Source organism: Tiliqua scincoides, chromosome 5 (genome assembly GCF_035046505.1).
Source record: "Tiliqua scincoides isolate rTilSci1 chromosome 5, rTilSci1.hap2, whole genome shotgun sequence".
Lineage (NCBI taxonomy): Eukaryota > Metazoa > Chordata > Lepidosauria > Squamata > Scincidae > Tiliqua > Tiliqua scincoides.
This window is the reverse complement of record NC_089825.1, coordinates 4667324-4693024: the sequence shown is the minus strand read 5'-3', so window position 1 is coordinate 4693024 and position 25701 is coordinate 4667324. Positions and strand designations below refer to the sequence as shown.

At 46.8% G+C, this 25701-nt stretch overlaps 1 pseudogene; it reads right to left on the bottom strand.

Moving 5' to 3' along the window:
- Window positions 1-10233: 10233 nt before the first annotated feature.
- On the bottom strand, window positions 10234-10354 carry LOC136654977 (5S ribosomal RNA; annotated as a pseudogene).
- Window positions 10355-25701: the final 15347 nt, after the last annotated feature.

Sequence of the window (25701 nt, the reverse complement as noted above, 5' to 3'; positions counted from 1 at the left end):
GTCGCATCACTGCTCTCCCTAATGTGCCACTATAGGTACTGGGGTATTTGCGTCTGGATGATTGTGTTCTAGTCACTGGTGCCCATAGATGTTAACATCTGGGCATTTTGTTGTTGCTGTTATTGTGTCTGGGTCTTTTGCATCCCACTATAACTGGGCAAAAAACCACGTTACACAGGGGGGCTCCTGTTATCTATGGATTCCATATCCACAGCTTCATATTCGTGGACTGAGTCTGTGGCCCCCCCATGTGCTGCCCCTCTGGAGGCAAGGGGAGGTCCATTCCCCTTGCCTCTGGAGGGTTCTCTGAGCCCAGCAGAAGCCGTGCACGTCCGTCCAAGGCCTCTGCCAGCCTCAGACTGAGCCCTTCAGTAAAAATTAAAAAAAAAAAAGTTCTGGTTTTTTCCCGTAAAACAGTGCTCCCCTTCTGGTTTTTTTCACAGAGCTCCCCTTGCCTCTGGAGGGTGGGGGGAGTGTTCCCTACTATTCATGGTTTTAGTTAACTGTGGAGGGTTCCAGAACAGAACCCCTCCTCCCCCCGCAGATACCAGGGTACACCTTTATATCCTAAGCCTCTCATTCCAACCCTAACCAACCTTTGTGCTTTAAAAATTAAAAAGTATACCTAATATGAACATACATATATTGGGACACAAAACGAATGGATGCAAATGTTCCATACAGGGACACATTTGACTGGGACACGGTTGTCCAGGATGCATTGGTCCTATCACAGCCACCATGGACCCACAACCCTGCTGGTGTACACACTTCCATAGCAATAGAAGGGCGCTCAAACACTTCTGTCACCCTTACAATGTTGTTGTTACCAAATGGTTGGCAACCTTCAGTCTCGAAAGACTATGGTATAAGCCTACAGCACCTGGTATTCCCAGGTGGGCTCCCATCCAAGTACTAACCAGGTCTGACCCTGCTTAGCTTCCATGATTAGACAAGATCAGGCATGTGCAGCCCGATCACTTCAGAAAATTACTAGGCTTTTTGGTTTGGCTTTTTCTGGTTCGGACCAATTCCTAATTAAGTGCCTTCACTTATTACATTGATTTATTGAACGAGTAACCGGAAGGCAGAAGCAGGTCTTTGCAAGCTTTAGAAAGCTATTAAATCCTGACTCGATTAAGGTTGCATTTCAATTATAGTTAATTTCAACTGCATGTGTCAAGAGATCTGTAAGTTACTTGGAAGAAAAGGGTATTCAAAATGATTTGTGCCTTTTGAAACCCTCAGTGCAATGTGGTGATGCCTTTTTTGCACATTTCAAGGCAGAAGGAACAGTGCCTCGTGTATAAAGAGAAGTGCTGTTCCATGAGCACCCTTGGTTCTGGCTTCTCATTGGTGTTTTCCTTATTTCAAGCTAACTAAAATACTGTGTCTGCATGTGCCTCACCTCAATGGGGGTCAGGTGTCCAAGCAGTCAGATTTGGGAGGCTGGGCTGGTGGTCAGACTGAAAGGCCAGAGGCAGGTAGACTACTGCAGGCAGGTAGGGGTCAAGCTCCAGAGCCAGGGATGGTATTTCAAGATGGGCAAAAACTGAATTCCAAAGAAAGAGCCATCCCAAAGAAAGAGGGCCAGAGGCAGGTGACATAGTGCATCATTAGTCTGTGGAACTTCTTGCCACAGGATGTGGTGGATGGACTTGAGTGAAATCTAGCTTTCAACTGGAATCCTCCCAACACAGGAGGCTCTCCCATGGTCTGCATCAAGCTGTTGCTTACTGGTGGGGACATTTTCAGCGCCCCCTACTGAAGATCTCTTGTGCCAGTGGCCCAATGCAATGCTGCTTGCTCTCTCCACTTTTGGGGGCTGCAGTGTCTTTTTCTTTTTCACTAATTAATCCAGTGCCATACAGCCTCCCTAATCAATAGCTGGAGAAAAAGAGGTTGCAGCCCTTGATGGGGGGAGGATAAACAATACCATATAGCTGAGCATCCTCAAGCTCCAAAGTTTGCCTGTTTGCCACTCACCAGGGGGCTTTGGGGATGCAGCCTTCTTCTCTGTCAATCCAAAATGGATTGCACCCCATTGGATTAATTAGTGGAGGAGATCAACAGGCTACAGTTTGGAAAACCCAGAAGGGAGGCAATTCTGCCTGCGCAACAACTTTTGCCAGATGACCTGCCATTCCTTCTCCTTCTGCTCAGGAGTTGTTCTGGGCTTCCTCCTTCAAAGGACTCCTACAGGCCTCCCTGTGCACAAGACTGATTTACAGAACATTTTTTTTCCACAAGGTGTGTGTGAGTTCAGATTGGAGACCACGATAGGAGGGAACGAGCGGTTTCAGTCTTTGCTCCTGCACCAGGAAAACTCCCCCTTCCAAGTCTGGGAGAGGAACTGTCACTGGTACTAAGAGTGGGATGATTCTTGACTGGAGGACTGTGGTGTGGGGCACAGAAAATGGTGTGATGGTGTGAAACCATCCTCCTTCCACACCATGTGGCTGTCATGTACCTGGGAACAGAACCCCCCAGAGCAGGCTCCATGTTAACTCCCTGCTCAAGGGGAACCTTAGGAGCCAGACCCCAAATTCCATTACAGCCAGATGATGTTGCTCTGCCCCTTTCCACTCATTCAGGGGATTCCCTTAAGAACTCTATACTGGAGCCATCACTCCCACACAGAGCTGTCAGAGCTGACACCTGCAAAATCAGGCAGGGACTCTTGAAGGCACAGGGTGAAGCTAACCATCCTAGTAGTCTCAGTGCCCAATCCTATCCCACTTTCCAGCACCGGTGCAACTGTGATGCAGCCCCGAGGTAAGGGAACAGATGTTCCCATACCTTGAGGAGGCCCCTGTGACTGCCTACCCACCAAAGGATGCAGTGCATGCCCTACTGGCATGGCTGCACTGGCGCTGGAAAATTGGATAGGATTGGGCCCTCAATGAGCTACAGACCTTTGCTGGAATATTGGAGCTTGGTTCAATACCAGCCTCCAGTCCAATCTCCAGACTGGTTATCTCCAATACCAGTCCAGCCCAAGCTTTCCCCCCTTGGAGCTGAAGTTTGGAGTTCCTAGGAGCCCCAACCCTGCCGGAACTCCTGAAGTCCCTGTCTGAGATCTGGATTTTGTTCCAAAATGCCCATCTTTGTTTAGATCCTTGTTCTAGGTAGAACTCCAGCCCTGTAAGGAAGAGAGTAGTTTCCAATCGTGATCAGCTCTCTCCGTGAGCATTTAAAAGGGAAATGAAAAACAAACTACATGTTTCATGCAATGTATAGTTTTAGCTTTGTCCTTTAGTTCCCCTATGAAATGGGGCCCAGCAATCTTAGTTCTAGGTCTGCAATTATACACTTGTGCAACTCCCACGAGACAGCACCCAAACATTTTCACAGCAGTGCCTCCACCTTTAGAGCTGATGGGATTAAGAACATAAGAACAGCCCCACTGGATCAGGCCATAGGCCCATCTAGTCCAGCTTCCTGTATCTCACAGCGGCCCACCAAATGCCCCAAGGAGCACACCAGATAACAAGAGACCTGCAAGGCCTCCTGGGAATTGTAGTTTAAGAACATAAGAACAGCCCCACTGGATCAGGCCATAGGCCCATCTAGTCCAGCTTCCTGTATCTCACAGCGGCCCACCAAATGCCCCAGGGAGCACACCAGATAACAAGAGACCTCATCCTGGTGCCCTCCCTTGCATCTGGCATTCTGACATAAAATTGTAGTATTGTAGTATTCTCCCAAAAAAACCTCTTAAGCAAGCAGCAAGCCCGGTCCAGAATCATGCCCTACTTAACACACAAGTAACTTGTTGAGGGCAATCTGGTTAACCATGATGTCACTTCCGGTGTTTTGTGTTCTAGCCATGCTCTCACTAGGGGATTTCTCTTGTATTGGTGAACATTAACAGTTTACATTTCACACCCGTTAATGAGCATTTCGATACACCTTCCTGTTCTGCCATTGTTTTCCATCCAATCATAGGGAGGCAAGCTGTACCAATTTGTTGCTTTGGTGGGAGCCACCGAAATCCTCTGCATACGAGTAAGAAAAGCAGAAGAATACAAACATAGAAATGGAACACTTCAACCTGATGGGATGTGGTGTTTTCAAATAATGGCAACCCAATTTGGTGGCCTGTGAAATTGTCGCCTGTTGTCAAGCACATCAAGGGAATGGTAATTACGGATCACTCTGGTGCTTTTCGGCAGAGGAAAATACCTGCTGTGTACTTGGAGAAAACCACTACAAAAGGAGCTGAAATAAGTGCTCGTGTTTTTTTTTTCCTTAACTGAATTTATTGTGCAAACAAAGGAGAATCACACAGCAATGAAGGTTGCCAAGGGGGCAAGAGGCTGTGCCCCTGCATGCAGCCTCTTGCCACCTACAAAATTGTCACCATGTTAACCAAGTTGCTGTTAACCTCCTCTAGAGAAGTTTGGCTGGTTAGTTCCAATCAGCGCATAGCCGGTTCTGATCTTTGCCTATGGAAGGAGTTTTTCCTTGGCTACGGGCCAAGTGCCCTTTTCTTCTCAACAGCCTCCTTGATGTCTCCCTCCTTTCCTGAAGCTTCTACCATTCTCACAGATTCCTGCTTCTCAGTCCACTTCTATTCTTAATGATGACCCCAGGGAAAAAAAAGGGGGAGGGCACAGAAGTGGCAAGAGGCATTTCTGGAGGGCAAAAATGGGGCAAGTGCCTTTCTTTCAAGTAACCAGAAGCAGCAATGAAGAAGCAGGGGAGAGTGACTTGTTCGGGACAAGATGAGGCTAAGGGGGTAAGATGCTAGAGCAGGGGTGTCCAAAGTTTTTGGCAGGAGGGCCACATCAGCTCTCTGACACTGTGTCAGGGGCCGGGGGAAAAAAGAATTAATTTACATTTAAAATTTGAATAAATTTATGTAAGTTTACACAAATGGATATATTAAAGATGAACTTATATGAATGAATGAGGGTCTTGCAAAAGCTCAATGCCTATAAAAGGCCTTGCACAAAGCAAGGCTGGCCTTTCCTTTGCTGCCACTGCTGCATCACAGATGTGAAAGAGCAAGCGGTGGAGGGAGCTCTCATCCCACAGCTCACACGAGAGGTCAAACAGTCGCCCTCACGCTGAAAGAAGTTGCGTTGGGCCAGTGTGGGCTTCAACAAATCTCCGGAGGGCCAGAGGCTCATTGGAGACTGGGGGCTCCCTGAGGGCTGCACTGAGAGGCCTTGAGGGCCGCAAGTGGCCCCCGGGCCGGGGTTTGGGCACCCCTGTGCTAGAGGAACAATGGTGGCATTTGGCTGCTGGAGACCATGAAGCCACATCAGATCATTACATTCATTCACTGATTTCTAGCTGACAGGTTACAGGCCACAACTGTATGCAACCTCTGGGTTTTATATGTAGCCTGTCTCTGAATGCCAGGTACAAGAAGGTGGCACCAGAAAGCAGGTCTCTTGTCTTGAGTGCTCCCTGAAGCATCTGGTGGGCCACTGTGATATATAAAAAGCCCTTGGCCTGATCCAGTGGAACTTTTCTTATATTCTTATGGTATTCCTGATGTACAAGCCAGAACCAGGGGACATCCACTCAAATTGAGTGTTGGAAGGGTTAGGACAGACAAAAGAAAATATTTCTTTACTCAGCGTGTGGTCGGTCTGTGGAACTCCTTGCCACAGGATGTGGTGATGGCGTCTAGCCTGGACGCCTTTAAAAGGGGATTGGACAAGTTTCTGGAGGAAAAATCCATTACGGGGTACAAGCCATGATGTGTATGCGCAACCTCCTGATTTTAGAAATGGGTTATGTCAGAATGCCAGATGCAAGGGAGGGCACCAGGATGAGGTCTCCTGTTATCTGGTGTGCTCCCTGGGGCATTTGGTGGGCCGCTGTGAGATACAGGAAGCTGGACTAGATGGGCCTATGGCCTGATCCAGTGGGGCTGTTCTTATGTTCTTAACTACAATTCCCAGGAAGCCTTGCAGGTCTCTTGTTATCAGGTGTGCTCCCTGGGGCATTTGGTGGGTCGCTGTGAGATACAGGAAGCTGGACTAGATGGGCCTCTGGCCTGATCCAGTGGGGCTGTTCTTAGGTTCTTATAAACCCAACTCCTTTTCTCGCAAGCTCTTCCTCATTCCTGACAAGAGAGGACACAATCTTGCACAAGGAAAAGCATGCCAGGAGATTGACCTTCTCCACTGAAGTGAATGAGAAAAGCCATGATGAGCACAAAGGCCTTAGCACTAGGACATGCATTCAAGGGGGAGGGGGGAATAAACAAGCCATGTATTATTTGAGAAATTGCTTGGAGAAGGAAAAAAAAAAACTTTTGCAGAGGGTAGAAAGAAACACAACTCACAATTCTCATTAGACCCAGGTTAATGTCAGTATCGATTCCCATTTTAATGTTATATAATCCAAGACGAGAGAAGGGAACTGCAACAGCCCCTCTTGCATGCAGATCAAAACATTAAGCCCTCTGATTCATTTCGCCTCCCCCCCCCCCACAGCTCATTAGTTTTGCTGAAAAGAAATCAAAGCTCCAATCCTGCAAATGTGGCTCTGCACATGTGCACCAGTAGGACACGTGAACAAGTTGCCTACAGAACAAGTCTGCCTACGAAGCTACAGACTGGGAGGTACTGGGACCAAAGCTCCAAGTCCCTTGGCCGCTGGCATGAGAAGCAGGCGGAACAGTTTTGAGCCAGGGCAATAATCAAGCAGGTTCAGGCCCAATAAGTTCCATAGGCACAGGACTGGCAAGTGGAAAGAGAGAATTCTCCCATTAAAAACCCTGGACATTCTTTCGGTCACAAAACGAGAACCCTCCATCTTGTCCTCCTGAATTTTGGCATGGAGAAAATGGGTCAGTCTCTGAGCCACTGAAAAATGGCAGAGATACAGCCAGTGGCCTAGTGAGGGGGTACAAAGCACTTTGTAGTGAGCCTCACCACGGCCGTGCAAGAGGCCCCACTCCCTCCCCCTCAGAGCCATTCTAGACTTATTGCTTCCATTTTGCTCTCGCGGCCTGGGAATGGCTCCAAAGGGGAGAGGGAGGGACCGCTTGCAGGCTGCGGAGAGCCTCCCTGCAAAATTTAGTGTTTGGCACCCCCTCCAGCTACACCACTGCATGCAGCACTTTCACAGCTCACCTGGATGCTGAGGAAACCCCCTTCCAAACATGTGCAATTTTTTCCCCTACAGGAAAACTCAGTTCTGTCCTTAAAATTATTTTCAAACGTTTATGTTTGTTTGGAAATATGTTTTTTCTTGTTACTTTGAAGAAAACCCATCCATAATTTTGCAGAATGATCGAATTCTGAATTTAATCTTCTCCCGTTTTCTATTCTGTTTGTTTTTGTGATGAACAGAAGTGATTTGCAACCAGCTGCCTCTTCTACTCATTTTTGTGATCAGTGGAATTATCCGTTCTGAATCATTTTTTTTCACTTATTAAACTATTCATTTTTGTATTTGGCTCATTGCTATTAAGCTAATTATGATTTATAACACATGTGCCAGTCATAATATTAACACCCACACAGAAGTGCTCAAGGTTTGTTTTTTTTAAATCTGTGCATGGAAAATAATCAGGAATTTTAACTTCAAAAATTTTGAGAGCAAAGTCATCATCAGTGCAGGACTGAAGCAGGTAAAAAAAAATGTCTGAGCAGCTGCCTCCTTCATAAATTGGATGTGTGTTTCATGGGGCTTAACCTGAACCACAAATCTCAAGGTTTAAAGTTTCCTTCTTTTAAAATTCTATGTATATAGTCCTTTTCCAGAATAACATGCTGAAAAGTGAGATCCTGGCCCCAAGAAACAAACAGCCTATATCAAACACGCAACAGAATAACCAGGGACATCTTGTGATAGTTAACCCATTACTCTTTCCTCTTTCCCAACAGATGCATACTCTGAAATAGGATTGGGTTGCAAGAAGCTAACTCCCCAGTGGCACCAAAGTGGCTACTCCTGTATTCATTGGGGGCATTCTGGCTCCTGGAGACCTCCTCAGGGTAAAGGAACATTTGTTGCCTTCTCCACAGTAGCCACTATGGGTGAACTTGAACCTGCATCAGCTCAATTGCTGGCATAAGTCTGCGTTGTTTCATGCAGGTGGATAGGGCCCAGAGAGGAGGGGTTCAGGATTCTGCCATGGGCCCAATCCGCCCATCCCCTGCCCCATTCTGCCCTTCCCCACCCTATCACTGCTCCTTGTTCTGCTCTTCCCCACCTGCTCTTCCCCATCCCTCCTGCTGCCCTTGCTGACTTACCTGCTCCAGCCTTCCCACCTGAGCTCTGGCAGCGCACTACTCAGTGCACTGCCAGAGTGCAGTTTACGGCTGCTTTTTAGCAGCCAGGCCAGGCAGAGAGTGCATTCCATCAGCGCAAAGAGCCCACTGGATTGGGCTGTTAGAAACTAAAATAATATGGAGCAGAGCAGGTCCCAATACTGGATAGGATAGATTGATATTAATGAGGGATAATATGGCCAGCTGGTGCAATGCAAAACTCCTCTTGGGGATTTTACACTTCCTCAGACACAAGTCATGGAGAATGAATGGATGTGGGGTCACAGCTCGGTGGCAGCACATGTGCTTTGCAGGCATCAGATCCCACCTTCATAGCCTCTGAGAACTCCCACGTAAAAGCATCTCAAGTAGGAGAATTGGAAAAGGTCTTGGAGAGCTGTCTGCTCTTAATGTAAATGCAGCCAAAGTTCATTGCCTGGAGACCTCAAATGGATCCTCAGGGGCATACAAGGGGGACCAAGCACTTCTCAGCACTGTGGTTCACTGGGAAGACATCTGCATGCTGAATGCCTCAAGTTTCATGAAGCCAGACTCATGAATTATTATAACTTGGGATTGTATGATGGCGGGGGGCAGGTAAGAATTAACACACGTGGCCGCAAAGAGCCTTTAATTTGCATATTAATTATACAGAAAAAACAACTCCACTTTTTAATGTTGTTGCAAAAAAACAACAACACATCTCTGTGCTAATAAGAGACTTTTTCTAATGGACACACTTGCAGCAGGATATTGCAGTCGCAAAAGAGGTGTAGGAAAACAGACAGCAGCTCGTATAAACAGGCAGAGGAAATGAAGACACACAAAGGCCTTTGAAGCCTGGAGCCGAGGTCAGCATTCATTATACAGGTGACATCACAGCCAATTCCTGACACCCTCTTGGTCTTCAAAGTCCTGTTGAATCAGATGAGCGGTTTGTCTGCTCCAGCACCAGGGATGGCACAGTCCAGAATGCCACCTGGTGCCGCCTTGGGTCTGCTGCCTCTGCCCTGCAAAAAACATGAACAGCCCCCCCCCCCCCGTGCATTGTGCTCCCTGTGCACTGCCATGAAACCTGGGCGTGTGGGACTTCAGGTTTCATTTACAGGGGAAGCACTCAGAATACAGCAACCGTTACCCTGCACATGCCCGATCTCGGAAGCTAAGCAGGGTCAGGCCTGGTTAGTACTTGGATGGGAGACCTCCTGGGATTACCGGATGCTGTAGGCTTATACCATAGTCTTTCGAGACTGAAGGTTGCCAACCACCACTCCTGACCATGCTTAGGGCACAGACTGGTCACACCCAGAGGGAACCCCTGGGTTTCTGCTGTTCCATAAAGCCCCAAGCCTGGCATCCCGGCTGAAAGGAATCTGCGCAAGGGGTGAGGTAATGAGAAGGACGATCTGCTTCTCGCTCAGGTGAGCAGGAAGTGGATCACTGCAGGTCATGTCAGTGGTTGGATGCAGAGGTGGCAACTGCAAAGTCAGGGTGAAGTGCACCCCAAATCTGCCACCTCTTTGTGCCCTTGCAAGCTGCCGTTGCCGCAATCCAGCTTGCCTTGTGGCTGGGCCAGCAGGGGATGAGAGGAACAGGAGTAGAAGAAACTAGGAGAGAAAGACAGCAGGGGGAGAGAAATGCTAAGGCGAGACACAGCAAGGGGGAGTGAGAGTCCTTCGCCCCCCCCAATAAAAAAAACAGCAGTGGCTCTGCATTCTCCATCACAGGAATGTTATCTTCCTGGAGAAAGAGCTGGCCTCTTAAGACCGATGCAGTGAATGAGACTAGCATGTGTGGGAGAAGGAGGCTTGGAGGTGGAGCAGCTCGGTGGAGGCCACCAACCCTTGTTAGTCCTTTGGGGAAACGGTCACATCTGGCATCCTGGACAGCCCGAAGGAACCAGACAAGTGTGCCCTGAAAGAACAAGCCTTGAGACCAGAATGGCCCAACCTTCTATGGTTGGCAACCTTCAGTCTCGAAAGACTCTGGTATAAGCCTACAGCACCCGGTATTCCCAGGCGGTCTCCCATCCAAGTACTAACCAGGCCTGACCCTGCTTAGCTTCTGAGATCAGACAAGATCAGGCATGTGCAGGGTAACAGTTGCTGCTATGCCCCGAACCAATGGTGTGGGGTGCCCTTCATTTTCTTCAATACTCCACCAGCTTCCTAGGCAATGGGAGTCCATAGGCACCTGCAGTCATTTATGCAAATTCTTGTTTTATTTTTTGAAAGGTGGTAATGGTATTCCAAGGACGCAAGAGTTTAAAGAGACACTGTCAGACACAAATTTCCATCTTCCAACCTTTGTATTTCCTCTTTCTTGCTGTAACTCGACATCCATTCTCTTTGCTGCTGTGATATATTTATGGCAATCGACAGCCTGAGCTCAGGTTCACAGGGAGAGATAGCAAGGCTCTTAACTGACGGTGCCTGCAAGGTGGATCTGGGTAATAAACACAGTACCAAAGGGGAGCTTGCTTCCCCTTTGATGACATTGGAAGAGATATATGGCTGCGTGGAAACGCAACTCCTTCCCTCCACTGCCCAAGTGTAGAAGGGATTTCAGGAAGCAGAACCAGCAAGTGAATTGTTGCTTTTGAAAGATGGGGGGGGGGGGAGGACTTTGCTGAGTGTGAAATGTGGAGCTCACAATTTTTGCCTTTGAGTCTTTTCCCTTTATTGCAGCAGAGTTGCTTAAACAATTATGAAATACGCCCCCCAAATTAACTGGAGGCTGAGTGGCCAATAAAAGCCTATGCATTCCTCCCAACCTGAGCAATATGCCAGCTTTCCTTCTAAGTTTTCCATTTTATTTGGGCATTTCAACATGCAACTAATGGATCGTCCAGTTAAACTCCTAAGTGGCAACACACACACCTATTAAACACCAGTCACTGCTTGCCTGGTGGAGGGCTGGGAGGCCCAAACAGGCGATTGGCCCTGTACCTTAAATTCAGTACTACTAGAATTTGGCATTGGGTTTTAGCTGTGTCTGGAAAAATACTCTGAATTTTCTTCTAAATTCAGTACGTTCCTTTACTCCACCAAGAAACCTAGAGCCATCTCATGTTATCAGTTGGCAGTAACAACAATCACTGTTCTTGATAATAATAATAATGGCTTGGCATTTATGTAGCAAACTTCACAGGCTCAAACAAAGCACTTATCCTACACTATGTATTTGCCAGTGGGAGGCAGAGAAAAGACTATAAGGTGAAACTGACAGATGACACTGGGGCCCTCCACTAGCTCAGAGCCAACTGGATGCCCACTCTGACCTGATCATGACACAATTGTGGATACAGGACTATTAGCCCACAAGAAACCTTTCAACGCTCGCAGATCACAATCAGCATGGGCATCTCCTTCGGAAGTCTGCTCCCATGAGAAGATTGCAACACTCTTGCTGGGTCAAGACAAACATTTTGATTGTATAGCCAGTACAAAGGCTCACATTTTGCTTTCAGGTTCCCCCACTGCTGATGGAGTGGGTTCCCTAGTGCTATAGCACTTTTATCATATCAGGCAGAAGTGCAAGTTATTCAAGAATATGCAGGAATTGATCACACGTATATTCTTCTTTACAACTAGCTTAGAGTCTGACTGATGCATCCTGGGGTGCTGGTTCCACGTGTAGTAGGGTAGCTCTAGCACCTTCCCCCAGTGCTCATCAATGCTCTGAAAGAAACCCAGACTCAGGCCTGATCAACAGAATGAGATGGGAAGGAGGCAGCAGAGTTCTGGGGTTAAGAGCGGTTTGCAAGTAGGGAAATCACATCTTTTCATGTGAGACACCCTCTGCAGCTAAGAAACTGAGTAACAAGGAAAGGGCTAGGATAGAAACTCTCTTCTTAACCACCTCCACTTGGTATTTTTGGTGCTTCATCTTGCCGCACATGAGAGATATTTTAATGCAACCTCACATCAAACAGTATGGCTAGCATGATGAGTTTTTCCCATTCTCTGACATGCAAGCTTTGTTTTTTACTTGCAAGGTCTGTGGAATCTTAAGATATATAAATAAAACTTACTATAGACTTAATATCTCTATGGTAGCATGGAAAGCAATTAAAATGTGCACTTAAAAAATGCATGTGAATTAATAGACCAAATGGGTCTAACCATATTTTAATATAAAATTGCATGCAAGATGTAGGTGACCTTAGGCACAGGGCCCAACTGGGAGGAACTGGGAGCAACTGGTCCAACTGGCTTAAAGTCAGTCCTGCTGACATGCTGGGAGTTCAGAGTGACCTTGAACATGGAGCCCCCTGAATAATGAGTGTTTTCCTTTTCCCATGTAGTGCTCTTAATAAGCTAGCATTTTTATGACTGGATCGTTCAGTATTAGTGGTAATAGTAGAAGCTATTTCTCCACATTCATAGTCCAAGGCCTAATTTCATACCACAAAGGAGATCTCTCATTGCTGCCATTCGGGTCATTGCTGTCAACAGGGTTCAAATCTGTTTTACAGAGCCTAGCGCATGATTAAGTGGTTTGAAAGGGATGCAGAGGGAACCGTGGAATTGTGTAATCCAGAATGAGCAGCTTAAAGCACAAAGCATTTAACTTTCCTGTTTACAAAATGAATCTCTAAAATCAAACAAACAAAAATGAAAAATGAAAAAATAGCAAATTCATCTTAGAAAGCACCAGGGAATAGTATATACATACAGCGGATCTCAATCATTTTAGCACTGGAACCCACTTTTTAGAATGACCTACGAGAAGTGATGTCATTCACCTGGAAGTGATGTCATGACTAGAAGTGACATCATCAAAAAATTTCCTGCTTAAGACAAAATTAAATTAAGTAAATAGTAAGTAAATAAATTAAAGGTTTACTATAAGTTTAAAAATTTATTTTAAAATAAAAAGAACCCTTCAAACCTTCCCAAGCAGTTGCTGATCTGTTTTTAAAAATTCCCCAAACATCCCAAAGACTGCAAATCTATCCATACGTACCTGTGAGCAAGTCCCATTGACTATCATTGTTAGAAGCATATACATAGTCTGTGAAAAGTACAGATCTATAACATTTTCCCAAATGCAGTCACACACCATTGTGGCAAGTCTAGTACTGTATATTAAAAATAAAATACATTTTGAAATGAATGGGGACCCACCTGAAATTGGTTTGTGACCCACCTTCTAAGCCAGTGATTTTAAACCTTTTTCATCTCACGGTACACTGTCAAGGCACTAAAATGATCAGGGCACACCATCAGTTTTTTAACAACTGACAAGGCACACCATGCTATGGAGGCTCACATTGGCCCTACTGATAAATGGCCCTCTCCCAAATTCTCATGGCACACCTGGGGACCATTCGTGGCACACCAGTGTGCCACGGCACAGTGGTTGAAAATGGCTGTTCTAAGCCCTTCTAAGACCACAGTGCAACATGAATGCAAACACACCCAGCACATGTGGGGGGAGGGGAGGAGTATTTGCCCCAATGCATTTAAAAAGTGAAAATTACCCACCCAAAGCGGTGATTTCCTTTGAAGTGGCAGTTTTCTCAAATCATCATTTCACAGGCAAGTTGCTGTTCAGGTGGACAATTTCCACCTTTAAAACAGCAGCGAAGGGGGGGGGCGGGGAACGTGAACTTGCCTTCCTTGTGCACCCTGGTCAGCCAGTACTTAAAGAAAAAAAGAGGGAAGCCTTTTCAATCAGGAAAAAGTTTGCCTCGCAAAAGGGACAAACAAGTCACCTTTAATCTCCTTCTTAATAGCTAATATTTACTTTCCCAGGAAATAGGGCCAAGAAGACTCTTTAGCCATTCAGCCTGGATTACTCTGAACATTATCAAGGTTTAGTTATATTTACTTAGAAAGCAAGGCCCATCGAGGCACAAAATGCTTCTGTATTCAGAATTCCATGTTTTGAGGGAGTTCCAACATGAATGCACTGGTGTGAATGCACTTAACCTTTACTGGGCAGATTCAAGGAGTGAGTGCCATCAATTTCTATAAGCAAACGTCACCAGGGCGTGAGATTTCCATATAATTCTTCATGCCTTACTCATTCCTCTGCAGAAAGTCGATTACATTCTATCTTACAAGACAATGTAGCAGAAGTACTACTGAGCTACAGCATCTGTAAGACCTGGGTTCAAATCTCACCTCTGCCATGAATTCTCCAAGTGCTTCTCGGCAAGATTATCACCAGATCCCGTGCTAAACCGCAGCACACTTCTTAAGAGTCAAAAATGGAGGACATCTGTGCAGTGACACCAAATCTCTACTGTATATAGTACTACTATAACTTCTTCTGAGTGACATACTCTGAGACAGTATTGAAAGCTGCTTGCTTAATCAGGGTCCCTGACAACAACACGACATGCTTGGGACCAAATACAGTACAAGGTATTCCCTCCCTCATTTCTCTGCTGTTGGAAACAGAATGGCATGCTCAACTATAGATATGTACAAGGAAATATTTCCAATGCAGATTCTCTTTTTGAAGGGGTGACACACCAATAAAACTCCTTCCACATTTCAAGTTCTCCTGTCTTCTTGCTCTGCATAAGTGCAGATTCCCCTCTTTTTCTACTTTGTGTGAGTGACATGTCTCCCTCATTCAGTGGCATAGCTAGAGGGGGTGCAAAGCCTAGAACGGCTCCAAAGGGGTGGGGACAGGCCCCTTGCATGCTGCAGTGAGGCACTCTGCAAAATGTAGCTATGCCACTTCTCTCATGCATATATACTCCTGTGGTTTGATGACTGCTTACAGGCCGGACAACATATTTTTTAAACAAGGATTACTTGGCTAAGCAACCCCCGCAAATTAAGGGGGTTGGGAGTGTTGGCAGAGTTAGAACAGACAAAAGAAAATATTTCTTTACTCAGCGTGTGGTTGGTCTGTGGAACTCCTTGCCACAGGATGTGGTGATGGCGTCTAGCCTGGACACCTTTAAAAGGGGGTTGGACAAGTTTCTGGAGGAAAAATCCATTACGGGGTACAAGCCATGATGTGTATGCGCAACCTCCTGATTTTAGAAATGGGTTATGTCAGAATGCCAGATGCAAGGGAGGGCACCAGGATGAGGTCTCTTGTTATCTGGTGTGCTCCCTGGGGCATTTGGTGGGCCGCTGTGAGATACAGGAAGCTGGACTAGATGGGCCTATGGCCTGATCCAGTGGGGCTGTTCTTATGTTCTTGGGGGTTATGCAAGTGCGATGATAGCTCAACACCAACACGTGGCCAATTGGATTTGGCTGTGTTATATCACAAAGTCAGTTTCATGGTCAGTTGAGGACTATGGTTCTGAACCTCTCTGTGATGGGAGGGACATTTCTGCCTCTTTCACAGCCCAACTCTTGAACAAGGGAGCACTTTTCACATTTTGCAAATGCTTTAAGGATACACACCTCATTTCAGCTCAGTGCTAACTCTTAACTTCCAATGGAGATTTATCTGACCAAAGCCCTACTGAAATATACATGCATGAGGAAAGAGGACACAAACCTGCTTTTTAAATGTTGTTCTGAGACAAATTACAAGCACTCTGCTTTCCTTCTGCATTTTTCCCTGGTAGCAATGACGACAGTGACTGTGACAATTCAGGTCCTGGGAAACCAAAGACTAAAGCAGCCCAGTGGGCATTTTTTCACCAGGGGAGTCAGACATGCTAAAGATAAGGAGGTGCAAAGAAGACACTTTGATGAGAGGCACACAGGCGAGATGCCTCCAGGCAATTACTGGGGACACAATATTTCACTTTCATTCAATTAGGAGAATAGATTTTGGGTGTTATAGTTTTTTTTAAAGAATCTAGGCCAACACAGCCTGTGGGCTTAGGAAGCCAGGGACATACAAACAGAATGGTTTTTCTCATTCCTCTTTTATCTATACAATGGGCTGTCTGTCACTTCTTTTTCCTCCCCAAAGGGGACAGCTTGACATCAAATGGGTTTGTATAAATACAGGGTCCTCAGTATCCAGAGGGGATCTGTTCCAGGATACCAGAATTTTGTGGATACCAAATTCTGTGGATAATGAAATCTGCAGCTAGAGGTCCTCAAAGAATCTCCCAGATGTTATCAAAAGTCAGGGATGTGTTTTCTGGTGGCGTCCAGGAGGTTCTCTGAGGCTCCCCAGTTGTGGGCTTGGCATCCGCCGATACTGAAACCCACAGGTGCAGATAAGGAGGACCCACCCTATGCACAAAGGGGAGGAAGTGTTCAGGGTTTGTCAGGATTGTAAGGCAACAAAAACTGGTAGGGAGCAGGTTGGCCAGTCCTCATTATCCTTGACGCTGTCACTGGGTTGGGCAAGTGGCCTTTTTCTTTAAGCGAGGTTTTAAGCTGGTTGCTAGGCAGAAGAAGAGGCTTCGGCTTCAGCAGGGCTCCCCCCACCCCCGGCGGGGCTGCAGGGGGCTTGGGCAAGTGAACCAAGCCCCTGCAGCCCCCCTGAGCGGTGCAATCCTGGGCCTCCCCCCGCCCCCGCAAAGACTTACTGTGGGATTCAAACTCCCTGCGAGTTTGAAAACCTGAGACTTAGGTTTAGAGGCAACTGCCCAGCCATATTCCAAGTGGTGCAAACTACTTTCCCAATGAGCTGGACCATCTCCAGCAGAGCCCCATCAAGGAAAAGGAATCCTATTGCAAGAGGGAGTGGTTGGCAGGATTTTGAGGGGGGAAAACATCCATACCGGGTAAGATGGTGGAATGCCTCATCAAAGATAGGATCTCAAAACACATAGACGAGCAGGCCTTGCTGAGGGAGAGTCAGCATGGCTTCTGTAAGGGTAAGTCTTGCCTCACAAACCTTATAGAATTCTTTGAAAAGGTCAACAGGCATGTGGATGCGGGAGAACCCGTGGACATTATATATCTGGACTTTCAGAAGGCGTTTGACACGGTCCCTCACCAAAGGCTACTGAAAAAACTCCACAGTCAGGGAATTAGAGGACAGGTCCTCTCGTGGATTGAGAACTGGTCGGAGGCCAGGAAGCAGAGAGTGGGTGTCAATAGGCAATTTTCACAATGGAGAGAGGTGAAAAGCGTGTGCCCCAAGGATCTGTCCTGGGACCGGCGCTTTTCAACCTCTTCATAAATGACCTGGAGACAGGGATGAGCAGTGAGGTTGCAAAGTTTGCAGACGACACCAAACTTTTCCGAGTGGTGAAGACCAGAAGTGATTGTGAGGAGCTCCAGAAGGATCTCTCCAGACTGGCAGAATGGGCAGCAAAATGGCAGATGCGCTTCAATGACAGTAAGTGTAAAGTCATGCACATTGGGGCAAAAAATCAAAACTTTAGATATAGGCTGATGGGTTCTGAGCTGTCTGTGACAAATCAGGAGAGAGATCCTGGGGTGGTGGTGGACAGGTCGATGAAAGTGTCGACCCAATGTGCGGCGGCAGTGAAGAAAACCAATTCTATGCTTGGGATCATTAGGAAGGGTATTGAGAACAAAACGGCTAATATTATAATGCCATTGTACAAATCTATGGTAAGGCCACACCTGGAGTATTGTGTCCAGTTCTGGTTGCCGCATCTCAAAAAAGACATAGTGGAAATGGAAAAGGTGCAAAAGAGAGCGACTAAGATGATTACGGGGCTGGGGCACCTTCCTTATGAGGAAAGGCTACGGCATTTGGGCCTCTTCAGCCTAGAAAAGAGACGCCTGAGGGGGGACATGATTGAGACATACAAAATTATGCAGGGGATGGACAGAGTGGATAGAGAGATGCTCTTTACACTCTCACATAACACCAGAACCAGGGGACATCCACTAAAATTGAGTGTTGGGAGAGTTAGAACAGACAAAAGAAAATATTTCTTTACTCAGCGTGTGGTCAGTCTGTGGAACTCCTTGCCACAGAATGTGGTGATGGCGTCTAGCCTGGACGCCTTTAAAAGGGGATTGGACAAGTTTCTGGAGGAAAAATCCATTACGGGGTACAAGCCATGATGTGTATGCGCAACCTCCTGATTTTAGAAATGGGTTATGTCAGAATGCCAGATGCAAGGGAGGGCACCAGGATGAGGTCTCTTGTTATCTGGTGTGCTCCTTGGGGCATTTGGTGGGCCGCTGTGAGATACAGGAAGCTGGACTAGATGGGCCTATGGCCTGATCCAGTGGGGCTGTTCTTATGTTCTTATGGCATAGAGTCTGACTCAACTGAAGGGGTGTTGGTGGGTAAAAACTTATGGGAAGACTGCAAAAATGTCTTCTGGGTGGCACTGCTGTGGAAGAACACGCTGCGTGTCCCAGCTTTAACATCGTCGTACCCAAACTGTACGCCCTTCTTCTCCCACAAAGGTGGTTTTGGAGTCACATAGACTCCACTCATAAGTACCTGCCCTCTCTTTGGAGGTGAAGGTGCCATTTGAGTATATTAACCGTACTAATTGTTGAAAGACCCTTAACCTAAATAAGAACCCTGAACAGGGAATGATCCACAGCAGAACAGTGCACTATCACAGACTCCTTTGTGAAGCAACCTGAGAGGATCCGTGCAGCCCTCAGAAGCTGGTTCCTATTTCTCAACAAGGTTGAATTGGAGAAAGTAGCCTTGAGGGCATCTGCCATCTTAAGAGGAATCCCTAATTGCCAGTGTTCCCACACTCACCTCCCCACGTGGAAAGGTTGGTTCAGGAGCTGCAGTAGAGGAGTGGATCTGGAAAAGAACAAGAACACAACCCTCTGTCTGTAATGGATCATTCTTGGGGTTGCAAGAGTGTGTTCTCCTGGATGCCCGACTGGGACCTGTGAGCCAAATGACTTATCCAGGGATTGATTACAACCAAAGTGTTTGTTATTGGATGTACAGTATGCAACTGCCTGAGTAATTGCAGGGCTATGCGTAATAGAAGCTGAGTTCCTGAGGCAAGTGCCCCGTGCCACATAGAGCAGGCAGTAATGTTTCACCAAGTCTGTGATGGACTTGGACATGTCTTCATGGATAGGCCAAGTTCAAGAGGGGGACTGAGGCATGAGAGACTGTTGTGATCGTTCGCACAGTAAGTAAGCAGCCGTACACGGTCCAAGGCCAGACAACGTACTCCCGGGAAATAAAGAGACACACGGCAGTTCTCCACCACCAGATGTTCCTTTACTAGATATTTACAGTTCCATGGCAGACTTGCAAGCAAACAGTTCAGATAGCACTCCTTTCCAGCACACAGATCACGATCCTCACCGACGTAGCTTCCTGCACACAATCCACTTCTCTTCTCCCACAACGCAGCTTGCACAGGCTGCAGTATATACTGGTGCTAGCCAATCAGAGGCGAGCTACTGTCTGGTGATTCTATGACTCACCATCTGGTGACACATCAGGTGACTGGGTATTGCATCAGTCTCTCCCATAATGCTACACTGTGTGCCAGGCCAAGACATCAGGGCCTTGCTCTATCCAGCCTGTAAATTCCCTGCAGGCCTGGGGCTGATACCATAACATTGCCATCCTCCATTGCCCTGGGCAACCCCATGTCATTACACTATGTCACCAGGTACTGGTTCACACTCCTGAGTGCAGTCCTCAGGTCTTTGTATCCAATACAAAACAAATCTTTGCAGATGACACTAAAACCAGTGCACCAGGCACACTATTGGCACTTGTTACTCAACTGTTCAACAATATTGTTACTGTTACATGCTTTGATATATGTGGTTGGTACCCTCCCTCTGAGAAGAGAGTTTTTCTTTTCAATGAGGGTGATTTGCAATTGATTATGACTCTCCCATCTAGTGAGACAAATAAAAGCCTGTGTTTTACTTTTCTCCTACATGTGTGTTTCAGGACTCTTAAATCCCAGGCCACCAACCCCCCATCAATTTGGGTGGCACTTTTTAAATGTAACTCATGTGCATGGGGAAAAAACCATCATGCGCTGGGACCCTGCACAGTAGTCAATGTAACTCACAGCTATGTAATATTTCTTTTGGTAGGGGGGAGGGAGGGGTGGATATTGGCTGAAAGGTGCAAAAAGAATTCAATCAGCGCTCAATAAAGGGGGGTCAAGCTCAGCCTCACTGAAATTACAGGCTCACACTTCGCTCTAGATGGAGAAAAATCTATGGCTAACAGGCAAACACAATGGAGTCCTGGGTAGAATGGCCATAAGGAAGAAAAACAACTTTTCTCCAGCTTTTGTTAAAGACATTAATTGCATGTGACATTCTGCATCCCAAGACAAAATCACCCTTTTTCATTTCTGTACTGTGCCAGACTTTAGAAATAACCATTTTCTTCCCCTTTTTGGGGTTGTTTTTAGTAACCAGCCTGTAGCCAAAACAACTTTTTGCAGCCATGAATAAGCCGTTCCACCTGGCTCTGCCCCAGAGGAGCTGAGACAGTCTCTGTTGGCCTGGCTGGGCTCAGCTACAATATGGTTCTTCTCTTCCTAGGACTGTCTCCTCAGTCCTGACTATTCCACCTGGTCGTAATGTAATTTGGAAGTGTGGGCAGTCAAACTGGCTTGCTTCTCCTCACCTCTCTGCCCCATTTTCCTTTCCTGAGAAAGAACAGTGACTCAGGGGTAGAACCCATGAATGTGCACAAAGGAGAGCCCAGGTTCAATGCCTGAATCTTCAGGGAAGGCAGGGAAAAAAGTCTCTCTGAAACCCTGGAAGCACAGTGTTGACAATACTGAGCGAGACAGACCCATGGTCTGATTTTATTTATTGATAGCATTTTGCCCTTTTTCCCCAAAGGGTCCCAAAGTGTATTATGATCCTTTTGCATTCTGCCTGGTGGACTGGAACCCTGCAGGCATGGCTTGTGCCTGTTTTAATCAAGACACAACATCTGGAAAGTTTTAAGTGCTTTATAAATGAAGTTCACTAGAACATTTTGCTTCCTATCATGACCTTGACAATTCGGCCTTCTCCTGAGTTTACAGCCTGTTCCCTCTCCCCAAATCCCATAATCTGGATCCACACCTGCATCCATCAAGGGTATTGAATTAAGACACTGGAATAAAAGGAACAGGGAATAGGAATCACAACCCCGCTAGAAGGTGGTGATGATGGGGAGGCATTGTTAATGCCCATGATCAGACTTGCCTCCCTTTCCACAAGCCCTGCACGTTGCCTTTTTAAGAATGCAAGAGTCCTGCTGGGTTAGATCACAAGTTCATCAAATTCAGCTTCCTGTTTCTCATTGGAGGGAGCCAGATATCCATGAGAGTTCACATGCCCTTCCCTGTTCCCAGTGGCCAACCACTGTACAGTATCATCTACGCAGAGAGGTTCTCTCTGACATCAATTGGTACGATGACAGGATATGGGTAGTGACTCCACACAATCGGCCATCATCAGCATACACTGAATGCCCAAACAACATGCGATGGTAGGTAAAAAATGGTGCCCCTACCTCACTTCACCAGTTACAGGTGGTGGAAATGGGAAGGCATTTGGCAAAGTTTTTTTTTTGGGGGGGGGAGGAACTGAGGGAAGAGGTGAGACCAGTAACAACACTCCTCTCTGCATCCAGTCTAGTGGGGGGAAGGCACCATCCCCCCCCCCGAACCCCAGTCAAGTGGAATATGTCACTCCTATCTTGCTATCCTGGGGGGCTTATGGGAGATAAAGTGGCAACTGCCGGCAACTTTTTGCAGAACAGGTTGCAGTGAAACAGTCAGGAGACTCACAATAGGGATAAAGTTTCTACTGAGAACTTAGGACTCAGTGGCATATCTCTCCTAGAGGCAAGAGGTGGGAAGCTGAAGGCTACTGTGAATATACCCCCTTTTATTAGTTATTCTGTCTAAGACTGGCTAGAAATCTGAGCATTAATGCTACTAGAGATGAATATTCATGGCATCTTAGCCTTCCTAAATTACAGCTGCCTACCTGCTGTTCTCAGTTGCCTAGAGCAGTAAACTCTTAGGAGAGACAGATTATGAACTGCCAAACATCTTCTTTAGTTAGGAGACTGGTCAATGACTCTGTGATAATTAAGGACCCAATCCAAACCAGCTTCCCAGCCTGATGCAGCCGTGCCAATGGGGCATCCTGAGGTGGGCAGTCATGAAGGCTTCCTCAAAGTAAGGAAACGTTTGTCCCCATACCTCAGGCTGTATTGCAGCTACATCAGTCTTTGGAAATTGGATAAGATTGGGTCGTAACTGTGCAGTCTTATGCATGTTGCGCAATCCTACGCACTACGTCCAATGGGGTTGACTACTAGGTGTATAGGATTGCAACCTTAGATTTCTGATATTGAACTTGGTGAGATCTGAGATAAGTTTAAATGGCTGATTTATAGTAATTCAGTCCCCACCCCCATCTCTCTAGGTGTCTTCAGTTTCAGAATGAAGGAACTCAGATTCATTGGAACCACTAAGTGGAACCACTTCGTGTTACATGCCATCTTTTATGTGGTTTGGCTTGAACTGGAGCTCATGCAACTGAAAACTGTCAAGGCAAATTATTAACACCACCAGTAACAAGGCTTTGAAAACAGTAACAAAAAAAAACCCAGTCCATAATTCAGCACCCCACAAATGGTTTTAGATTGGGGTTTTAAATAAAATACAGATATAAAAATAGTTACTTTTGGCCAAAAGCCTGGCTGAACAAAACACTCTTTAGCATTGCCTTAAATAAACAGAACTGGACCTGGAGAGCTTCCCCAGGGAGAGACTACCCCAAGACTGGATAACATCTGAAGGGCAAGATCTTTCAAGGGACTCCTGTCATACGACGACCTACCAATTGTGTCAAGTAACCAGTGGAGATAAAAATCAGGAAATATACCGGCATGTGCAAATCATCTATTAACAACACCGCACTCTCTTTTAGAGGCCAGGTTGGTCATAAGATCATCAGAAGAGTCCTACTGGGTCAAGACAAGGACACACCTAGTTCAGCTATCTCACAGTGGCCCACCAGGTGTGTTTTGGAGCACATGTTGACACCTACATCTTGTTGCCACTCTCTTGCATTTGGCATTCACAGAGAGGCTACCTCTAAAACCCAGAGGTTGCATGCAGACACCACAACTTGTAACCTGCTCCTATTACATGTCAAAATGACTCCTGCTTCCTCACTTCAAATCCCCAGGCTTAGCTCAGTCAGCTAGGGTGCTTCCATCTTTCTCTGCTGCTTTAGCTCCTTTCTCCATTTGGGTGCATTTGTTTTTTCTTTCCAGTATGTGATAGAAATATATGAAATCCAGGTATTAACATAGTTGCCTCTCCCTCGCTGCTGAGCTTCTCATTTCCCTCCTGTCTAAAAAAATATCTGTAAAAAGAAGGGGGGAAGTACTGAAGCTTCAACAACCAGGTGCCTCATTTGACAACAAGGCACTGTGACCAGGAGCTGAACCAGAGGCCTTGAGAGCGGAAAACAGGAGCTTTTCGAAGACAAAGCCTGAGAGGACTAATCCTCGGAGCTGGGCACCGTAATTGGCTTTTAGCTTAGCATCTGCTTGTTGAAAGTCAGGCCCTTTCCAAGCGCGCCTGAAACGGAACACCTGGTTTTCGAAAAGGAGCGAATGATGAAAAGATGCAGCAGAGGTCAGAGAGACCCAGGCTGTGGTCTGACGTGACACACAAATCCCACTGGAACTAACCTAGATCCTGCAGTAACTCCACTAGAAATGGCCATCATTGCCGGAATTAGAGAATCCTTGCTCCAATGGGGGGGGGGGCTGGCCAACCCAGATCCCTCTGGTGATTGTTATCACAGCAGAGACCCTCTTCTGGGCACCAACTGGCCACCACTTCTTCCCCAGAATGGCAGCCGTCAGGACAAGTATGTTCCCCTTCCTTCTGTTTGCAAATGGAACTGCAAAACTGAATAGGCTTTTCCTGCACTATATTAAATTATGTGATTTAAAGGACCTCTGATCTCCATGCCTGGCTGTCCTGAGGGAGTTTCATGCAGGCTGTCTCACTTGTAATAGCTATTAAGTGGTGAAGGAATGACTGGGAGAGGATCTGTGGTGAGGGCAAAAAAAGTCTTCAAGGCCCCCAACTCCCTGCCATTGCTTGGCTCTGTGTCATGCCCTCTACCCTGGTCTATTGTTTAGAAACAGAAAAAGCACACACACAGAGAGGCCCTTGTCATACAATCAGGGTAATGTGTAACTTGGCCCCTAACGCCAGTCCAGATCCAAAGGCCACGTGCACTACTGACGACAGTTTTGCTGTCCTAAGCTTCAGCAATGCTAAGTTGGGTGGAGATCCGCCTGCAGGCCATAATGGAGGTTCCCACTAGTGAGGAATACCACCCCTCCTCTTCCAGAGAAACCTCAAAGATTCCGTAGGGAGCCATGGAGCAAAATGTCACACAGACAAGAGACTAGCTGCAGGCATCAACTGGACCCACGGGCAGTCAGGATCACTCTGGGGCAGTGCTGTCCCTGGCAGTTGCCAGCTTGAGCCCAGTCACTGCACTCGGACACCAGCAGGATCAGTAAAGGGGTCAGGCTGCTCACCACGACTTGTGACAGCCACCGCAGTGCTGTGTGACTTGCACAGCCCAGACTTGTTGGCTGTGCCAACATGGGACTACTGTAAGCTGTGCTGGCAGAGCTCTCCTAGGGTGGTACTGGGGAGGGCATCAGGGTGGCGCTTAATGGAAAAGTCATGTCAAGGTGAAAGGAAAAAAACTCAGCAAGCAGGCTCTGAAGATGCTGAAGTGCTGATCTTAACAAAAGTAGAATTGACAACTACAAAACCTCAACACAAATTAATTCCCTTATGTGTCTCATGTTCTGATCCCTCTAGGCATCAGACTCCTTTACACTCTCCAAACCAATGGAAGGTGGGTGAAACTCTGAGCATCCCTGAGCTGGACCTTTAGGTTGCAGTCCTATCCACACTTCCCTAGGAGTAAGCCCCATTGACTATAACGGGACTGTCTGCTGAATAGACATGCATAGGATTGGGCTCTTGGTCACCTTGGTCAAATGAGGTCATGGCTCTGTTCAAGAGGATGTTCCATGACCAGCTGGGCACTCTTATCTGACCTGGTCAGGCAAACAGGAGTGCCCAATGAACTGGCAATGGGTGGGCTGGTTAGGGGGTCTATTGTTTCTCTGTTGCCAGCCAAAGATGACAAGCAAAACACAAAGCCACCTCTCTGATTTACAGGTGGTGACTGCAAAGTACCACACTGAAGCTCTTTCCTTATTGAGCCATACCCTGAGATTTCCTTATTAAAGGAACCCACAGAGGAAAAGGGCAAAGGGGAGCAAAATCATCATAGCCCCCAGAAGGGGGTTGGTGCGTGGCTGCAGGGGATAATTATTTCCCATTTCAGGGTATGCCAGTGAAAAAGCCCTTGAGATGACCCCCTTCCCACACATTTTCTCTGTTCCAGCCCAGTGCTGAAGCAGAAGAACGCTGTATAAGAACAACAGCTCGAAAAAACTCAGGAACATTTCTGTACCCTGCATTTTACCTTCCAAGCATTTGAAATGTGCCATCTGCACATGCCTGATCTCCTCTGATCTCAGAAGCTCAGCAGGGTCAGGCCTGGTTGGTGCTTGG